The sequence below is a fragment of the Zingiber officinale genome, chromosome 2A, assembly GCF_018446385.1.
Source record: "Zingiber officinale cultivar Zhangliang chromosome 2A, Zo_v1.1, whole genome shotgun sequence".
Taxonomy (NCBI): domain Eukaryota; kingdom Viridiplantae; phylum Streptophyta; class Magnoliopsida; order Zingiberales; family Zingiberaceae; genus Zingiber; species Zingiber officinale.
Window position 1 is genome coordinate 133,879,336 of NC_055988.1, and position 14,574 is coordinate 133,893,909.

At 36.1% G+C, this 14,574-nt stretch overlaps 1 protein-coding gene across 4 annotated transcripts in view; it reads left to right on the forward strand.

Moving 5' to 3' along the window:
* LOC122042367 (cyclin-dependent kinase E-1) overlaps window positions 1-14,574 on the forward strand; it is a 50,864-nt gene that overhangs the window by 14,769 nt on the left and 21,521 nt on the right. The gene's annotated exons all lie outside the window — the stretch shown is intronic.

Here is a 14,574-nt window from a genome sequence, read left to right on the forward strand (position 1 = left end):
TGCACTATCTGTAACAATTTGAACAACATTTGCTTCTTTTACACGCTCCACAAATTGATCAAGCAACTGAAATATTTCCTCTCCAATCTTTGCATAATCAGAAGATCAACCGATTCGATGAAAACTGAATCTTCAGGAGAATTCACTAAAAAATTAATCAATGCCCTCTGCCTTTTGTCTGTCCACCTATCTGCCATTAAACTACAACCATACTTGGCCATTCTATTTTACATGACTTAATATAATCGTTTGTCACAACAGTCTTTTTTAGAAAAGGAACTCGCATCTCATGATAACTAGGTCCTTTTAGACCTACACCATATTGGCCAACCAAGTCCAACATCCTTTTGAAGCTTGAATAGTTAATGACATTAAAAGGAATTGCCGCATCATACATCCACTTAATTATGACCATATAAGCTTTTTCTCTTAATCTTTCTTGTATGGCTCGTTTATCGTAGTTTGCCTCTCTTTACTCTTTCTACTTTCAATATTTTTTTGCACATTAGGAGCAAAATACGTATCCATTGGACCTATTTATCTTTGTCTTTTTTTTGCATATTCGATCTAGAACTTGTATTTGTAGTTATAGGAGGCATAACTTCAGCTCTAATATTATCCATATCAATATCATCACCAAGAGGGTCTACATCCTCAAAGTCCAATGTCGCAAGTTTAGAAAGATTACTTTTCTCCGTCTTTTTCTCCATGAAAATTTTAATTTCTTCATGTACATGAGGCGGATATCTTTTGCAAGTCGTAGTATTTCGAAACGCCCAACAAGATGTTTTGCACGATAGATATCCCCTATTGTAATTTTTCGACAAAAGTTATAAATCAAATTATTTTTGTTATCCGGATTAACTCTTTAAAAATAATTCGATGCCGGATATTTTGATATATATGTTGGAGTATCACTACTATCTTCCATGATAATTGAACAAGAAAATAACTTAAAAAAATCAAAAACAAAATAAAATCAACATTGTACTGGCAATAGAAAAACATTGAACCAGTAATAGAAAAAAGGACAAAACAAAAAGAAAAACAAGAAAAAAATGGTAAGACATGACAAAAAAAAAAGCAAAATCGGACAGCAACAAGGACATGAACTAGCAAACGGGACAAAAAAAAAATCGGATAACAACAAGAACACGAACCAACAAAAATAAAAAAATAGGAAAAAAATCGGACAAGAACACGAACTAGCAAAAATCTAAAAAACAGGAAAAAAAGTAAAATCGGACAGCAGCAAGAACACGAATCAGCAAAAATGAAAAAACAGGAAAAAAAGAAAAACTGGACTACAACAAGAACACGAACCAGCAACTCAACAAGAAGAAAAGAAGAAAAAGGAGAAGAAAAGAAGATACCAGAACAAAAGAGGAAAAGAAGAAGAAAAGAAGAAAAACTGACAACGAAGTAAAGAAGATAATAGTAGAAGAGAAGAAGATAACATAAGAAAAAGAAGAAGAGAAGAAGAAGAAGAAGAAGAAGTGAAGAACAAAAAATCAAAAAAAAAGGAAAAAGCACATACTTGGGTATGACGGCGCAACTAAGGCAACGACGGTAGCGGACTCCGGGTAGGCTCAGGCTCTTTCTTCTTCTTGCGTTCTTTTCTTCTTCTCTTCTATCTCTTTCTTCTCTGTGCCCTAATTCCAAACCAAGTGAAATGTTTTTTTGGTAAAAAATCTAGAAAATGTTCACAAATCGCGGCTCAATCGCGCCTTAGTTGAGATGCAAAAGTGCCCTAGGTGCACCTGGGAATAGCGCCTGCCTCGCGTGGGAAAAGACATTTTTCCCCGCGCCTCGTGCGCCTCACGCCTCGGGCACGCTTTTAACACAGAGTACACCATTATATCATGGAAGACTTGCAAAAGCATTGTATATGTGCTTAGATGATTTGCCTACGCTAATATCCCACCACACTCTCGCAAAAGACTTGTGTATGTTGTGGGGTTTTGTCAATCTCAAAGGTTTGACATGTCAATTTACAGGTGAAATAAAATATTTCATCAGCACCGATTGACATGAAATGATACTTTAATTCATGGCACAACACCTTTCTTTCTATCGTGCTCCCAATCTCCTATCTACATCATGAAACCTTTTTTTTTTGCTCCAGATTTCTTCTCTCGGCATTGTGAAATTTGTCTTTTTTCCCTTTACTCCATAGTCATTAAATTCTAGACTTTTTTTTTTCTAAATTTAAACCAAAAAGTCTTAAGCTCCCTATAGTTGATCTACAACATCACACCTTCTTGCCTTGCTACCAATCACTAGTCTGACAAACTTCTCTGTTCGTGTCCATTCCCTTCATCAGTACTTGGGCTTCTCTTGTTTTGTTCCGCAGACTCCACACTTGAACCCATCCTGACCTCTACTGATTTCTAAAAAAATAATAATAATAGTGATGACATGAGTAATAAAAGCAAGTAAAATTATAAGAGATCTTGATTTTTTTTCTTCTTTAAAAACAATAATATTCAAGATTTTTTTGCCTCCATCTTAAGTTGAAGTATCGTTAGATTCTTTCATCATCTCTTGTTTGTTTTTGTGCGTGATTTAAGATGGGGTCAACTATTGTCTCGCAGAGTGGATGATGGAACCTAAGTTCTTTTGCAACACTTCTATCTTTATTACTTGAAACTTCAAAATGATACATTAGTCTTATCCCTCTTATAATATATTCTCTCTTAAGTAGATTTCAAATGGTACACAATCTCCATTGTCATATTCTCATGTGGATAATATTGCATCATACCCATCTTCTTTCTTTGTATTAACTCATTGTACCCATCTTCTTTCTTGGTATAACTTATTGTTTCAAGAGTGGATGTTGAAACAACTGTCTAAAATCATGAGCCATGTTGATTGACATGGCGAAATTTTTTGTTTTTCTCATTGGTGGACATGCAAAATTATTGATATGGCAAGCGGTGGTGACTTGCGAGATGCTTCCTTTATCTGTGTCTTCTATGAGAAACTTTGACTTCTATAAGTAAATAGGTTTTTATATTGAGATGCAAGAAGTCGCGACACAAGAAGCTCTATACCTCTCCTTTGTGTCGAACCTTCTACCTTTGTTTTGAAGCCTTAGCATCCTACAACACTAGCTTGCATGTAATGTCTATCCGCTCCAGGTAAGCTTCCTCATCTCCTCTCTTCTTCCTCCTGCTCTAACACCCGTGTTCTTTCTCCTCTCTTTTCCTTTTGCACCCCTTTGACAACTAAACTTGGCACCCCAATTGAGACTGATACTTGTTACTAATGAAACAACTTAAGCTGACTAAGGACCAAAAATCTAGCTTGACTCAATATTTCAATCCTTGGTTTCAACTTTAATATATCCCTTTGACTCTGTGACCTCTCACAAGTTATTTCACCCTTCAAGTTTTAAAATTTATGATATCTTTAGTGTGAGGCAATGTTAAAATATTGTTCTTTGCTTGGGTATCAGTCCCTTGCTGGAATGATGGTGTATGTGGAACTGATTAGAAAAAGAAGCCAAAGATTGATCTAGAGTAGTTATAGAAGAGCTGGACTAAACCCTTGTGCCTTAGTGGATTTGTGGAAGAAGAAGAAGAACTCGGAGATTTACCTAGTGGAGTTCTAAAGATGGATGGAACCCTTGTGTCTTGATGGATTGATGAAATTTAAGAAAGTAGAAGAGAAGTTGATGGCTAACCTAGAGATGTTATGGAAGAGGAGCTCAATCGTGTGCCAATAGATCAGTGGAAGAAGCTAAAGGTTGGCCTAAATAATTTTTGGAGTAGTTGAATGAAAAACTTGTTCTTTTGTGGCTCAATGGAAGAGGACTCCACTTCCCATGTCTTGACAACCCACAAGACATGTCTTAAGTTCTCTTTGACCTTGAGACATGACATAACCTATGTGGGTGGAAGAAAGTTAATGGAAGAAGCCGAAGTTGCATATGGAAGAAGCAAATTAATGTGAATCCAAGGAGAAGAATGTCACATGAAACCACAACAAATTGAAGAAAGAAACAAGGAAAATCTAAATTGATAAGATGGACGAAAGAACTTTGATTCAATGCTTAACAAAGCATGAACTTTAGGTATAGGAGATGGAAGACGCCATAGCCTTGGGATTTAGGTTGATGTCTTTGAATGCTACAAGGGATTATAATATTACAAGAACCATTGCTTTCATTTGATTCACGTCACTTCTTTTAGTAAGGTAACATATTATAATATTATGATGTATCAATTTTAATTCGTGCTATTTTTAGATCAATTGTTGTTTTAAAGAAAACTATATTTAATTATTTTTTATAACAATATTAAGTTGTTTAATAATGGATAACTTATATAAAATCAATATATAATTTATTTTTAAATTATACATAATAAATATATTTATCTAATAATTACTATATGTAAATAAAAAAAATACCGAAACCGTATCGACATGGCACAATATGATACCGAAACCGTATCGTTCCGGTTTGAGACCGAAACCTCGGTACGGGTCAAAATTTTAAACTTTGGATGCAACCCTGCAAGCTATCCAAATTGCCTCAAACAGTCTACAATCAAGTTGATTGTTGGTTCATTGACCCTAGTGATGAGTAAGAGATCATCCGCATAAGATGATAGTGAAAGGTCGGCTTCATAACATGATAGCAGTAGATGTAAGCATTCTTGAGAACACCTCTAAACATAATCCGAAGAGGAAGGGTGATAGTGGATCACCTTACCTTAAGCTCCTCCTCTCTTTGAAGAATCCATACATTTCTCTGTTAATACCCATCGAATAGGAGATAGTTGTTACACATTCTTCTATCCATGTGATGTACTGCTTCGGAAATCCAAACCGGCGGAGTGCAGCAAGCAAAAACGATCAGTGGACTGAATCAAAAGCCTTTTGGAGATCGACCTTAACTATACACCGTAGTGAAGTCCTCTTCCGTGTGTACTTCCTCAAGAGCTCTTGGGCAAGATGGATGTTTTCCACCATGGAATGATCCTCAACATAACTTGCTTGTGCCGGATCAATGATGCTGGTCATCACCTTGCATTGCCTTCTTGCCAAGATTTTGGATATGATCTTGTACACGATTGTCCAACAAGCAATTGATCTGTAGTCTGTAACCCTCGATGCGTGATCCAACTTCGGAACTAACACGAGGTGTGATTTCACTACTTGAGGAGCTGCCTTGTTTCGAAAAATTCCCGAACTGCTGCGTAGACTTCAAAATGCACCGTGGTCCAGCCCACCTTGAAGAAATTCGAGCCGTATCCATCCGGTCCCAAAGCCCGAATGTTGCCAATGTCGAAGAGGGCTGCACGTATGATCTCGGAAGAAATTGGAGCGACCAAACCTTGCTGTTGGACCTCTATAAGCAAAGGCCCATCAAGCTATATGCTGCTGTCCAGCAGCATGCAATCCCCTTTTGTGCCCAACAGACTCGAGAAATGTGATACGAATTCCTCTGCAACCTCTAGTATGTTAGAAGTTTGCTCCCCGGACATTTTGGTGGTGGTTACGAGTGCATTACACTTGTTATTCCTCTTGACCAGATTGTGGAAAAACTTACTACACCTATTGCTTGATATATGCACATTTGACCTTTTGTTGATAAAATGATTGTTCTGCCTCTAGCCTGGTTGTAGTTGACTTTAAGCTGCGGTCTCCCCTGCAAGTATTTTCTGTTGGGCAGCCTCTAGTTCAGCCGCAGCTCGCTTCACCTTCTTCAAAATGTGTTGGAAATGTAATCTGTTAAGGTTTCACAACTGTGGTTGAGTCTGACCATTCTGTTTGAGGCAGAATTGGTCTGTATGATCGGCTCTTCCCATGACTCCTTAAGTAGTCTATGGAAGCCCACATGTAGTGTCCACATGATGTGGAACTTGAAAGGTAGCGGCTTGAGTTGTTCTCTGCACAGCAGTGAGACAATACCACAAGAATGATCCGAAAGGCAGCTAGGTGGAAGACATTCTGCATAGCTTACATAATATTCAAGGAGCCACTGCGTGTTGATCAATGCTTGATCAAGTTTGCTTGAAACTGAGCCATTAGTCCATGTCAATCGACAGCCAATTTGCAGAAGGTCCACCAAGTTGCATTGTTGCGCCGTCACCGCTAGGTCATTGATTTCATAGTGCTAGACCGGCATGCCACCTTCTTTGTCTTGAGCTGTCAGCATTGAATTCACCAATTACCATCCAAGGATTTGTCATATCATCCGCTGAATCAGTGAGAGATGCCCACAAAGGCCTTTTGTTACAACATTGTACAAATGTCACCTAGATGCTTGTTGCAGGTGAATGAGTTGTTGCTCTTCTGTCCGTAAGATGGTCAAGTTCACAAGATCTAGTTTCCAAAGTAGCAAGATGCATTCACGGTTAGAGAATTGAAAGTTGTGTTCAATCCCTATACCTAGAAATTGTAGTCGGAGGGAGTTGTCGACGTCTTCCTCCAATAGTTTAATCTCCATCAATCCTAATATGGCTTGCGACTATGAAGGAGGTGTTGGACCCCCTTTTGTTTTAGGAGCTTGTGGAAGCCCCTAACGTTCCAACTAGCGATCTTCATGTTTTGTTGCGGAAATTGTGTCCGCGCCACCCATATTTAGTCACCTTCCATTCTATCTTCGCTTGGCGCGCTTATGTGTTGCATGTTATGCGCTAGATTGTGCATTGCCTCTATGCTACGTACTAGCCTGATCGGTGCCTCTACTCTACTATGCACTGGTTTGGGGTTGCCTCCGCGCACTGGCATGTGCGGGCATGGAGTCACTGCCTCTGCTCTGTGTGCTACTGCCCCTGCTTTCTGCACCATTGTTCCCTCCCTTCATGCCACCGTCTCCGCTCTCTGCACTAGTCTGTGCAGGCGTTGACCCATTGCCTTTGCATCGTGTACCATTGGCTCCTATGAAGACAACGAGTCGCTGCCTCCGCTTTGTATGCCATTGCCTTCGCTCTCAGCACTATTCTGTGTGGATGGTGAGCCCAACGAGCCGCGACCTCTGCTCTGTGTGCTATTGTCTCCGCTCTGAGTGTCACTGCCTGCGTTCCACATGCCATTGGCTCTACCCTTTGCGTCGTTGTTGGCTCCGCTCTACGATGGTTTGGCTCTGCCTTCTGCCCTAGTTTGTTTGGGTGGTAAGCTCCTGTCACCATTCTTCGCTCCGCTATGCTCTGACCTAGCTTAGCCCTCTACACCCTGCACTAGATCCCTTGGCCCATGGTGCTGCCTCTGCATCTGGCTTTGCTCGCGTAAAACCGTTGTGCTTTGTTGCCCGCGTGATCTCAATCATCGATCGCCCTGTGTGGGTTGCCCTATGGCCCTAGTTTATCCTTTTGCACAACCCAACAACTCTCCTTAGAGTGACCAATGCGTCTACAATCGTCACTTAATTCCGCCATTGTCTCAAACTTAATCTCCAAATTTACTTGCGCTTCTGTTGGAAGCGTGATTGACACCATGTCGATTTGCGTACCCTCCATATCCACCTCAATCAGTAGTCTTGCGTAAGTAACACGTTCTCTAGTAGGGTGAACTTATCCATATACAATGGCTGTCCAATTTCTGAGCCAACAAAGCTAAGAACGTGCTCCGTCCAACAATCCGTTGATAGCCTATGTATCTGCACCCATGTTAGAACAAAATGTCATCCTCATCAAACAAGAAACAACTCAGCATCATCTTCAAGAATAACGGATTGCCATATGCAAAATACGGCCCCTTTGTCAACACATGATCTCAATCCACGGCCGTATCAAAGCGGAAAATTGTCCAACCGCTCTTATGCATAGGGAATTTGTACTCTTTTCTCCATTGCCTAGCAACCGTGGTGATCCCATTGCTGCCGGGGTTGCGGCCCATGAAACGGCCGACAAGGCAGAATCCCTAAGGAATCCTCAGCCGTATCGATATCTTCGTTGTCCAAACGCAGCCTTTTTCCTTGCCTTTCTAGCTGCAGAAGTTTCATCGCTGATCCTGTCTTCCGATTGTCTTGGAATAGCCCAGTCAACGACTGTTGTTGCCCGCTTCGCAAGCACTTAAACAATTAATATCTCTATTTTTCAAAGTTTGAATAGGTTCTTTATTTTTGATCGAATTAGAGCTTGCATCCATATTTTTAGAAAACTCGATCTTACTCTTAGATGCAACTTTATCATCCCTTTTGCTCCAACTATATTTCCAAGTGAATGAACTAGAACTCTGCCCATGCCTGGTCGAACCCTTCCTTTTGAGTTGCCTTTTAATTTTCATGGACATATGCACCATATCCTCAACCTCCACATAATGTTGCAACTCTACTACATTTGCAATTGTTGGATTTAATTCTTGCAAAAATTGTGTCATGGTTGCTTCTCGATCCTCCTCCACATTGTCTCGAATCATAGCAATCTCCATCTCTTTGTAGTATTCCTCCACACTCTTAGACCCTTGAGTTAGACCTAGTAGTCGTTGGTAGAAATCTCGATAGTAGTGTAATGGAATAAACCTCTTTCACATAATAAACTTCATTTACTCCCATATGTTGATCGGTGTCTCATGGTTTCTTCTCTTACTTGGAATAATTTGATCCACCAAACAATATCATAATCAGTAAACTTAACAACAAGTTTTACCTTCTTCTCTTCAGAGTAGTTGTGACAATCAAAAACTAGTTCCACTTTTTTTTCTCATTCCAAATATGCTTCTGGATCACTTTTGTCATAAATGATTTCTAACAAAATGATAATCCAACCTTCCTCTTCGACTACCAACTCTACCATGCATTGTATTCATCATCCTCTTCCTCTTCACCTAATTAGCTTATTATCCATCATCTTCACATTCATTGTATTCATTGCATTATTTGATAATTGTCATTACTTGTCAATATTTAGATTGACACAATGAGAGAAACACCATAATGATCACATATATAGATATGTAGATTTGAGGAACGTGAGGTATCAATCGAATTATATCCATGTGAATGACAAATTTAATGACTAATGGGTTCTTTGTACACTGCTAAATTTTGCAACATGTACAAATGATCACAGTGGCATTAGAAAAGAATCTAATTATTTTTTTTAAATAACAATTTACGTGTTAGGGGATATCCCTATATTTGATAGGAGTATGAAGCCTAATGTATTTCTTAATTAGTTAGACAACATTGAAAAATATTTTGACCAATATAATTTCACCTTCATCGATTTAGTTGACCCACCAAAAGTTATTGGTGATATGTTAAAAGGATTAGAGACGAAGATCGACGAAAATCCATTATACATGATATAAAATGAAAAGACAATTAATTAAAAGATAGATCATTTTTCCTCCAAATAGGACACGTAACCACAAAATGCTGGGTTTCTGGGCCTCCCGCCACAAGCGCTTCCTGATTTACCCTAATGGCCGGTGAAAAACTTCCGTGGGGCGTTCTAGGTTCGGTGTTACTTGGTTCAATATTTTTTTTCTTTTCTTGAAGTTATTGCCCAATGATCTTAGTTCTCTTATAATCAATGTACTTGTAGCTATAATGAAAGAATTGTGCTCAAATACATCTCTTTATAACTCAAGCTTTGAAAAATCCTCTAAAGATAATTTAATAGTCCTATAATTACACTTTAGATGAGCAGTTTAATGATGCAATATTAGAACCTCTAATTAACTTCTTTTGGCGTCCAATCAACTAGATACTTGTCATGAATTTGATCTATAAGTTATAATGCATTCATGTTACGTAGAGAATATAAAAAGAAGAAACTAAAAAGAACAAGTAATATAAATAATGATGGAAGATATTAATTTAAAAATTTTCAAATCACTCCATGTGAGTCTTCCGTAGCTATTTATATCTTTAATGCTTGTCAATTAATTGAGGGAAATTTTTTATTTTCTTTTATCTACCAAATCGAGAAATATATATGTTGATGCTACGGTAAAAATTATATATCTAATGATATAACAAATTCTGATAGTTCATTCATTAATTTAAATTTCTTCATCATATCTACTTAGATGTATTCATATATACAACATCTACTTTATTTGGTCATATTATAAGGAAGATTAGTTACAATATTGATTTACTTAATTTTCCAACTTGTTTAAACTTAAATTCAAATTTTAAATTGGAGTATACACTAATTTGTTGGGAGAAGTCTGAACACTTATTGTTATAGAGTTTGTGGAATCATCCTTTTTATTATTGCCTTCACATAATCACATCACATGATTCAGTGAAGACTGACATCAATATCGTCATGCATAAGGTCAAATTGCAAAAAGAGAAATAAGGTATATCTATTTCTTTCTCAATGGAAGAGATATTTCAAGGAATATTACTAGATAGAGTTATTGAAACAATTATTTCCTACCCTTGGAAAAGATGACCTAAGAAAAAAAAAATTGAAAACTCACTGATGATTTCTCCACTAGTGGAGGAGAATTATGCAAAGTAAATAAATTGGTATAATAAAAATCAATGGTTAAAGAAATAAACCAACAATAATAATTGTCCAATTTGGCTAAAGAGGCACCGTTTTTTTGCACCTATGTGCAGTGTCATTGTACTTGACTTGAACCACTTCACCTCCATAGTTGGCGGATTTGAGTTCTCTTCGGTTGAGGTGAATAACACAATAACCAAGCCTTACCCCACTAGGTGTGGCGGCTATATGGATCCTTTTACGCCATTGCGCTTTATCTCCTACTATATCATCATCTATATTTAAATAAATTTTATCTTGTTTTATTGTTGCTAACCAATTATTTTTTTGTCTTCTCCTTGTTTGATGTGTATATTTGTAATAGTTTTACATCGCCTAACTGGAATATTTATTGGCCGTCTAAGTACATGTCCGTACAATCTTGAACGTGTCTCTTGAAGTTTTCCCTTAATAGATCAACTTCGATTTCTCTCTAATGCTCTTATTTCTTATTCTGTCTATTCTCGTATGTCTATACATTCACCTTAAGATCCTCATCTGTACAATTTTCATCTTCTACTCATGTGCTTGAGTCATAGCCCAACATTCAACGTCATATAATATAGCAGGTCTAACCGTTATTTTGTAGAACTTCCCTTTAAGTTTTAAAGATACTTTACGATCATATAAAACACTTAACGTCAACCTTCATTTCAGCTATTCTGCTTGTATTCTACGTAATACATCTCTCTCAATTCTTCTATCATTTTGCAAAAATGATCATAACTACTTTAAGCTTTCAATAATTATCTCCTATCTTAACAATTATCTCGTTATGTCTAATATTATTAAATTTAAATTTCATATATTTTGTCTTTACTCTACTAAACTTAAATTTTTTCACTTATAAAATTTCCTGCCAAGATTCTAATTTAGCATTTACTCCATGTGTCTCATTTACCAAAATAATATCATTTACAAACAATATGTTCCACAGTACTATGTCTATTTAAAATTGCTCAAAAAATTTATAATTTCTCGAAACTTTTTAAGAATTTGTTTAGTTTTTATTTTTAAAATAAGTGAAGACCTTTTAAAGAGAAAGGTCGCTATGGTTTTATTGGGATAAGTTGTTGTGTTAGGATTAGGATCTCATGTAATACAATTTTAATTTACTTTTCTCTGACTTATAATTGCTAACTTTTATTGGGGGAGAATTGTTTGTTCACTATGCTACTTCAATCACATCATCAAGCTTCTTTTATTGAATGTTCATCTTCAATGTACTCTTAGCTAGGTGGTTAATGCTTCTCAACTCTCTAGGTGGTTAATGCTTCTCAACTCTCTAGTGATCTACATTTATAGTTAGATTGCATGTTTAAGTACCAAAGCTTAGCTTTCAATTATCTGCAGCATGTCCCGTTAAAGCTTGAATTGGGTTGCCTTGATCTGAGAAGCTTAGGTCTCAGTTCATAATTTTACAACATGTAAATGATGGCTTTTGCACGAACAACCTTTATAACAAAGGAGTAATCATGAATTAATAATTGGTATTATGAAATGAAACATTTTTTATCTTTAAAATATTGGCTTAGTTTCTGTAAGTTTTCATTTGGTATCTACCATATAGTAAACTAAGTTGATGAAATTGTAGCTATCTTTCCATGTACTTTCCTAATCCAGCAAACATTTTTCCTTAAAATGTTGAGCTATTGACTTTAAATATCTATTTGATTATTGACATTGTTGATCAATTTGGAATGAACTATTTTCTTAATTTATATTTGATTGTTGATAATTTTGGTAAATCTGAATCAATGTATCTATTTTTTCCATATAGCAAAATACTTGATTAACTGGTTGCAATCTTTCCATATATTTGTCATGAACTGCTGAGCTATTTTCTCTAAATTTGCATTTGGTGGTTATCATTGTCGATCAATCCTTGGGCTATCTATCTCTTGTCATTTAGCAAATGTACTTGATGGAATGGTTGCATGTTTCGATATATTTGTCATGATCCAGCAACCATTTAGCCTTAAACTATGGATCTATTTTTCTTATATTTAGCAGTCGACTTTGTTGATTAATCTGGCATTTGGTTCTTGGCTTGCTGCAACACCATTCATTTTCCATATATTTTTATACTGCTTTAGTTGTTCGATTTTTAGCCCGTCCCAAGCCTGGATAAAGGAGGAGGGTTGCGTTAGGTTGTCAGCCAACGTTAAAATTATGACAAATGTTCAATGAATAGATCCATTAAACTATTGTGCTAATGCTAGGTTATTTATTGGAAGGAATACTTTGTAGGGTCCAATTATAACATCTTGGCAAGGACCACTATATCTCCAGAACTTAGGTGTAGTGCTAAATATACAAGAGTTCGTGTTGCAGGATCCGACTGTAACGTATTAGCAAGGACCACTATATCTTCATAAGAACTTGAGTGTAGTGTTAAATAGGCAAAAGTTCTCATACCATAGGTTGGATAAGAACAAATATAATAGGAAAACTAATAGTCTAAGATTTGGAACATGGAAGGTAGGTACCTTCACTAGTAAATCAATAGAGGTAGTAGATACGATGATTAAGAGAAGAATTAACATTTGTGTAGAAGAGATAAAATGGGGAGGCGAGAAGACAAAGATGATAGAGAACTTGGATTTTAAGTTATGGTACATAGGAAAGAGTAAAAGAAGAAATAGAGTGAGTATTGTTATACATAGTTCGTTAAAGTATGAAGTTATAAGAGTAGTTAGAAAAAGGATAGAATTATAGCCCTTAAAATAATAGTGGCGTCATGAACATAATTAGCGTATATGCACCGCAAGTAAGATTAGATGAATCTACTAAATCAAGGTTTTGGTACGACTTAGATGAAGTATTACAAAACATTCCACCAAATGAAATGATTTTAATAGGAGGTGATATAGATGGGCATGTCAGAGTGAAAAATAAGGAATATGAGAGGGTAGATGGAGTTATGAGTTTGGAACGAGAAATGAAGAGGAAAAATTATATTAGATTTTGCTATAGCGTATGACCTTATATTAGCTAATATATTTTTTAAGAAAAAAGAAGAATACTTGGACATGTTCAAAAGTGAGAATAAATCACAAATTGACTTTCTTATGGTTAGGAAGAAGGATAGAAAGATTTATAAAGATGGTAAGATCATCCCTGGAGAAAGTTTAACTACCCAACATAGATTAGTAGTGTTGTATATACGCCTCAAGCATAATATCAATAGAAAGAAAATATATGCGACTTCTAAAATTAAGTGGTGGAAGTTAAAGGATGGGAAACAAAATATATTTAAGGAGAAGGTAAAAATATAAATATTAGGTGAAATATATGGTGACTCTAATATGACATGGGATAAGATGATATCAAAGTTGAAAATAGTAGTTAAGAGTGTACTCGGTGAGTCAAAGGGGCATGCATTACTAAGTAAGGAATCATGGTGGCGGAATGAGAATGTACAAGAGAAAGTGAAGGAAAAACGAATAACTTATAAAAAATTATATATTTGTTAGAATGAGGAAAACTTTAAAAAATATATAATAGCCCATAAAAAGGTTAAGAAAGTAGTGAATAAAACAAAGAATGAAATTTTTGAACGATTATATCAAAAATTGGATAAAAAAAAGGGAAAGAGACATTTATAGAATAGCTAAAGTGAGAGAATGGAAGACAAGAGATCTTATCCAAATAAAATGTATTAAATATGAATGTAATAGGGTACTAGTAAATGATGGAGAAATAAAAGAGCAGTGGAAGAGGTATTTTCATCAATTTTTTAATGAAGGTTTAGGTGAACAACTTAACTTGGGTAATTTAAGTAGGTCAAATGAGTATAGAAATTTAAATTGTACCATACCAATACTTTTCTTTAATAAGATTACATTAATTAATTAGATAATTGAATTAATGTTTTTTCACTCTTATTACTTCAATGTGTTGATTGAATAGAACTTTGTACTCTAAAAAAATAAAAAATATTATTTAGATTCATCTTGATGTGTGCCCTAGTATTCTAAGTTGTCAGCATAATATAATACTCATTGGTTATATTAGTATGGGCGAAGAAGGTGGGAATACCCATGTCTATTAGTATTAAGGGTTGGTATTGGAATACAAGTTTTGACTTTGCCCCCTAGAACAGTGTGAGATT